Raw genomic sequence first — 6,019 nt, 5'->3', positions numbered from 1 at the left:
GACGACTGCACCGTATTGAGGGGAGGATGGAAGGGGCCATGTATGGCGAGATCTTGGCCAACAACCTCCTTCCCTCAGCAAGAGCATTGAAGATGGGTCGTGCCTGGGTCTTCCAGCATGACAACGACCCGAAACACACAGCCAGGGCAACTAAGGAGTGGCTCCGTAAGAAGCATCTCAAGGTCCTGGAGTGGCCTAGCCAGTCTCCAGACCTGAACCCAATAGAAAATATTTGGAGGGAGCTGAAAGTCCGTATTGCCCAGCGACAGCCCCGAAACCTGAAGGATCTGGAGAAGGTCTGTATGGAGGAGTGGGCCAAAATCCCTTCTGCAGTGTGTGCAAACCTGGTCAAGACCTACAGGAAACGTGTGATCTCTGTAATTGTAAACAAAGGTTTCTGTACCAAATATTAAGTTCTGCTTTTCTGATGTATCAAATACTTATGTCATGATATAAAAAGCAAATTAATTACTTAAAAATCATACAATGTGATTTTCTGGATTTTTGTTTTAGATTCCGTCTCTCACAGTTGAAGTGTACCTATGATAAAAAATTACAGACCTCTACATGCTTTGTAAGTAGGAAAACCTGCAAAATCGGCAGTGTATCAAATACTTGTTCTCCCCACTGTATGTGTATATATACACTGCTCAAAAAAATTAAGGGAACACTAAAATAACACATCCTAGATCTGAATGAATGAAATAATCTTATTAAATACTTTTTTCTTTACATAGTTGAATGTGCTGACAACAAAATCACACAAAAATTATCAATGGAAATCAAATTTATCAACCCATGGAGGTCTGGATTTGGAGTCACCCTCAAAATTAAAGTGGAAAACCACACTACAGGCTGATCCAACTTTGATGTAATGTCCTTAAAACAAGTCAAAATGAGGCTCAGTAGTGTGTGTGGCCTCCACGTGCCTGTATGACCTCCCTACACCTGGGCATGCTCCTGATGAGGTGGCGGATGGTCTCCTGAGGGATCTCCTCCCAGACCTGGACTAAAGCATCCGCCAACTCCTGGACAGTCTGTGGTGCAACGTGGCGTTGGTGGATGGAGCGAGACATGATGTCCCAGATGTGCTCAATTGGATTCAGGTCTGGGGAACGGGCGGGCCAGTCCATAGCATCAATGCCTTCCTCTTGCAGGAACTGCTGACACACTCCAGCCACATGAGGTCTAGCATTGTCTTGCATTAGGAGGAACCCAGGGCCAACCGCACCAGCATATGGTCTCACAAGGGGTCTGAGGATCTCATCTCGGTACCTAATGGCAGTCAGGCTACCTCTGGCGAGCACATGGAGGGCTGTGCGGCCCCCCTAAGAAATGCCACCCCACACCATGACTGACCCACCGCCAAACCGGTCATGCTGGAGGATGTTGCAGGCAGCAGAACGTTCTCCACGGCGTCTCCAGACTCTGTCACGTCTGTCACATGCTCAGTGTGAACCTGCTTTCATCTGTGAAGAGCACAGGGCGCCAGTGGCGAATTTGCCAATCTTGGTGTTCTCTGGCAAATGCCAAACGTTCTGCACTGTGTTGGGCTTTAAGCACAACCCCCACCTGTGGACGTTGGGCCCTCATATTGTGGCCTGCTGGAGGTCATTTTGCAGGGCTCTGGCAGTGCTCCTCCTGCTCCTCCTTGCACAAAGGCGGAGGTAGCAGTCCTGCTGCTGGGTTGTTGCCCTCCTACGGCCTCCTCCACGTCTCCTGATGTACTGGCCTGTCTCCTGGTAGCGCCTCCATGCTCTGGACACTACGCTGACAGACACAGCAAACCTTCCTGCCACAGCTCTCATTGATGTGCCATCCTGGATGAGCTGCACTACCTGAGCCACTTGTGTGGGTTGTAGACTCCGTCTCATGCTACCACTAGAGTGAAAGCACCGCCAGCATTCAAAAGTGACCAAAACATCAGCCAGGAAGCATAGGAACTGAGAAGTGGTCTGTGGTCACCACCTGCAAAACCAGTCCTTTATTGGGGATGTCTTGCTAATTGCCTATAATTTCCACCTGTTGTCTATTCCATTTGCACAACAGCATGTGACATTTATTGTCAATCAGTGTTGCTTCCTAAGTGGACAGTTTGATTTCACAGAAGTGTGATTGACTTGGAGTTACATTGTGTTGTTTAAGTGTTCCCTTAATTTATTTGAGCAGTGTATATATATATATATATATATATATATATATATATATATATATATATATATATATATTATTTTTTTTTCAGACGCTTTTATCCAAAGCGACTTACAGTCATGTGTGCATACATTTTTACATATATTTATATGTATGTACAGTGAGGGAAAAAAGTATTTGATCCCCTGCTGATTTTGTACGTTTGCCCACTGACAAAGAAATGATCAGTCTATAATTTTAATGGTAGGTTTATTTGAACAGTGAGAGACAGAATAACAACAACAAAAATCCAGAAAAATGCATGTCAAAAATGTTATAAATTGATTTGCATTTTAATGAGGGAAATAAGTATTTGACCCCCTCTCAATCAGAAAGATTTCTGGCTCCCAGGTGTCTTTTATACAGGTAACGAGCTTAGATTAGGAGCACACTCTTAAAGGGAGTGCTCCTAATCTCAGTTTGTTACCTGTATAAAAGACACCTGTCCACAGAAGCAATCAATCAATCAGATTCCAAACTCTCCACCATGGCCAAGACCAAAGAGCTCTCGAAGGATGTCAGGAACAAGATTGTAGACCTACACAAGGCTGGAATGGGCTACAAGACCATCGCCAAGCAGCTTGGTGAGAAGGTGACAACAGTTGGTACGATTATTCGCAAATGGAAGAAACACAAAATAACTGTCAATCTCCCTCGGCCTGGAGCTCCATGCAAGATCTCACCTCGTGGAGTTGCAATGATCATGAGAATGGTGAGGAATCAGCCCAGAACTACACGGGAGGATCTTGTCAATGATCTCAAGGCAGCTGGGACCATAGTCACCAAGAAAACAATTGGTAACACACTACGCCTTGAAGGACTGAAATCCTGCAGCGCCCGCAAGGTCCCCCTGCTCAAGAAAGCACATATACAGGGCCGTCTGAAGTTTGCCAATGAACATCTGAATGAATCAGAGGAGAACTGGGTGAAAGTGTTGTGGTCAGATGAGACCAAAATCAAGCTCTTTGGCATCAACTCAACTCGCTGTGTTTGAAGGATGAGGAATGCTGCCTATGACCCCAAGAACACCATCCCCACCGTCAAACATGGAGGTGGAAACATTATGCTTTGGGGGTGTTTTTCTGCTAAGGGGACAGGACAACTTCACTGCATCAAAGGGACGATGGACGGGGCCATGTACCATCAAATCTTGGGTGAGAACCTCCTTCCCTCAGCCAGGGCATTGAAAATGGGTCGTGGATGGGTATTCCAGCATGACAATGACCCAAAACACACGGCCAAGGCAACAAAGGAGTGGCTCAAGAAGAAGCACATTAAGGTCCTGGAGTGGCCTAGCCAGTCTCCAGACCTTAATCCCATAGAAGATCTGTGGAGAGAGCTGAAGGTTCGAGTTGCCAAACGTCAGGCTCGAAACCTTAATGACTTGTGGTCCTCTGTAGCTCAGCTGGTAGAGCATGGCGCTTGTAACGCCAAGGTAGTGGGTTCGGTCCCCGGCACCACCCATACACAAAAAAAATCATGCACGCATGACTGTAAGTTGCTTTGAATAAGTGTCTGCTAAATGGCCTATTATATTATTATTATTTACTTGGAGAAGATCTGCAAAGAGGAGTGGAACAAAATCCCTCCTGAGATGTGTGCAAACCTGGTGGCCAATTACAAGAAACGTCTGACCTCTGTGATTGCCAACAAGGGTTTTGCCACCAAGTACTAAGTCATGTTTTGCAGAGGGGTCAAATAGTTATTTCCCTCATTAAAATGCAAATCAATTTATAACATTTTTGACATGCGTTTTTCTGGATTTTGTTGTTGTTATTCTGTCTCTCACTGTTCAAATAAACCTGCCATTAAAATTACAGACTGATCATGTCTTTGTCAGTGGGCAAACGTACAAAATCAGCAGGGGATCAAATACTTTTTTCCCTCACTGTATATTAATATTTGTAAATCAATTTAGTCCCGGGTTGTTGATTATTCCTTAATTCTATCCAAGCAATCACTTAGAATCGTTGGCGCCACCCAATTAAAGAATAAAGAACATAACATAGTGTATAATTGCGTCTCGGTCTCTCGGACTAAAAATATGACCCTCCCTTTTTAGCTGAATGCACCCCTTTGTTGGGGCAGCAATATCTGAAGTTCTTCTTGTCACTGTTTTTAAACCTTTCTTTTAGTTCCTCTTTGTTCTCAATGCCCATTTGAGTTATTTGAATTCCAGGGAAACATTTGGAAGTAATGAGAAGACGATTATTGGAGTCAGTGGCGGAGGGTGCATTCTAAATGGCATCCAATTCCCTATATAGTGCATACTAGCCCATAGGGCTTTGGTCAAAAGTAGTGCACTATGTAGGGCAGGGTTCTTCAATTCCGGTCCTGGAGGGCCGAAACACTTCTGTTTTTTATTTCTACCTGGTAGTTAATTGCACTCACCTGGTGTCCCAGGTCTGAATTAGCCCCTGATTAGAAGGAGAGGATGAAAAACAGAGGTGTTTCGGCCCTCCAGGACCGGAATTGAAGAACCCTGATGTAGGGCATAGTGTGTCATTTGGGATACATACAAAGAATGAAGGGGCAGAAAGAAGCGGCTGCAAACAGGGTCTTTTCATCCATTACCTTTTTGACAATCCCCCAGGGACCCCCAGGGGCCTGGGACTTAGCGCCCAGCGGAGGTCGCCTTTATTTACTTCCCCAGAAATCCAGCATGTGGTCACATACATCACTGGCCGGGGCCTTTTTTCTCTGACAAGGTAAATGGGCAGTGTGTCCGGAGTGTCTCTTTCCTTACTCTTGACAAAAAGCATTAAACGCTTGGAATTGTCTCAAACGTCAAAATGCAAACAAGTCTGAGTTTGTTGAGAGCGCTGGATATTGAATGCGTTGTGCAGTTTAGCGTTTAGCTTTACTGTAGTTCAATCCCATCCCATCTAAAGCTAGCGATCTCTCCATGGATGTAGTGGTAAACTGAGTGCAGAACGAGATGACGAAAGTACACATTTTTATAATAGGTAATTTACCGGAATAGATACTTAAGTTTGGTTCAGATTCAGTACATTTACCCTCCACTACGTCCCCGGTCCTCTCACCTCTTGCCTGTCCTCCTCAGCTGTATCAGGTTGTGGGCACGGCGGACCGACCACCCTCGGAGTGGCTCTTCACTCCAAATGAGGAGTAATTACAACCTCCTAACAGGTTTACTGGTCCAGTAAACAACATAATCACCCTCCCAAAACCTCTCCTGAATTGGCCCGGGCTGATCACTCAGTCGTGAACTCAAAGAGTTCGCCGGGGGTACCTTATAGTTGAAGACTCTTCTTTGAGTCATAAAAGTGCATTGAAATTGCTTGTGCACACTTTAGAGAGGTGTGTGGCGACTTGGAGACACCAGTTAGTGCTCTCAGTTAAACCTTTGTAACTTTTTTGTCTTATGTTGCACCTACCCCACATTTTCCAGGAATAGTCTTATCATGTTACTGAATTTATCCAGAGTATTTTCAGATTTCGTTATCAACAAATGTGGTGAAAAGTACAGTAAATGTAAAATGCACAAAAAGTCAACAATGTAATGTTTGGATTCAGTCTTGTGTCAAGCGAACTGTTGTGTACTCACCTTTGGTCTAATAATTTCCCCATTATCGCCAAACAGTTCCCTTTCAATTGCTACCATGGTTATGCATTTGCATTTCATATTTCTTCTGTAATAAAACGTTTCAATTTAGCCCTATCGATATAGGCCAATTCCCACAAGCGTAAAGGGTTAAAATCTTTGAGTATATATACCATTTCTGGATCAATTTGACTAATGGTTTATGTTAAGATTTGTGAAATATTTTCAGCGTTAGTGTATTGGTATATTGCGGAACTCTTTGAA

The sequence above is a fragment of the Coregonus lavaretus genome (genome assembly GCF_964263955.1).
Source record: "Coregonus lavaretus genome assembly, chromosome: 40".
Classification (NCBI taxonomy): Eukaryota; Metazoa; Chordata; class Actinopteri; order Salmoniformes; family Salmonidae; genus Coregonus; species Coregonus lavaretus.
Note: the sequence above shows the minus strand (reverse complement) of the source record.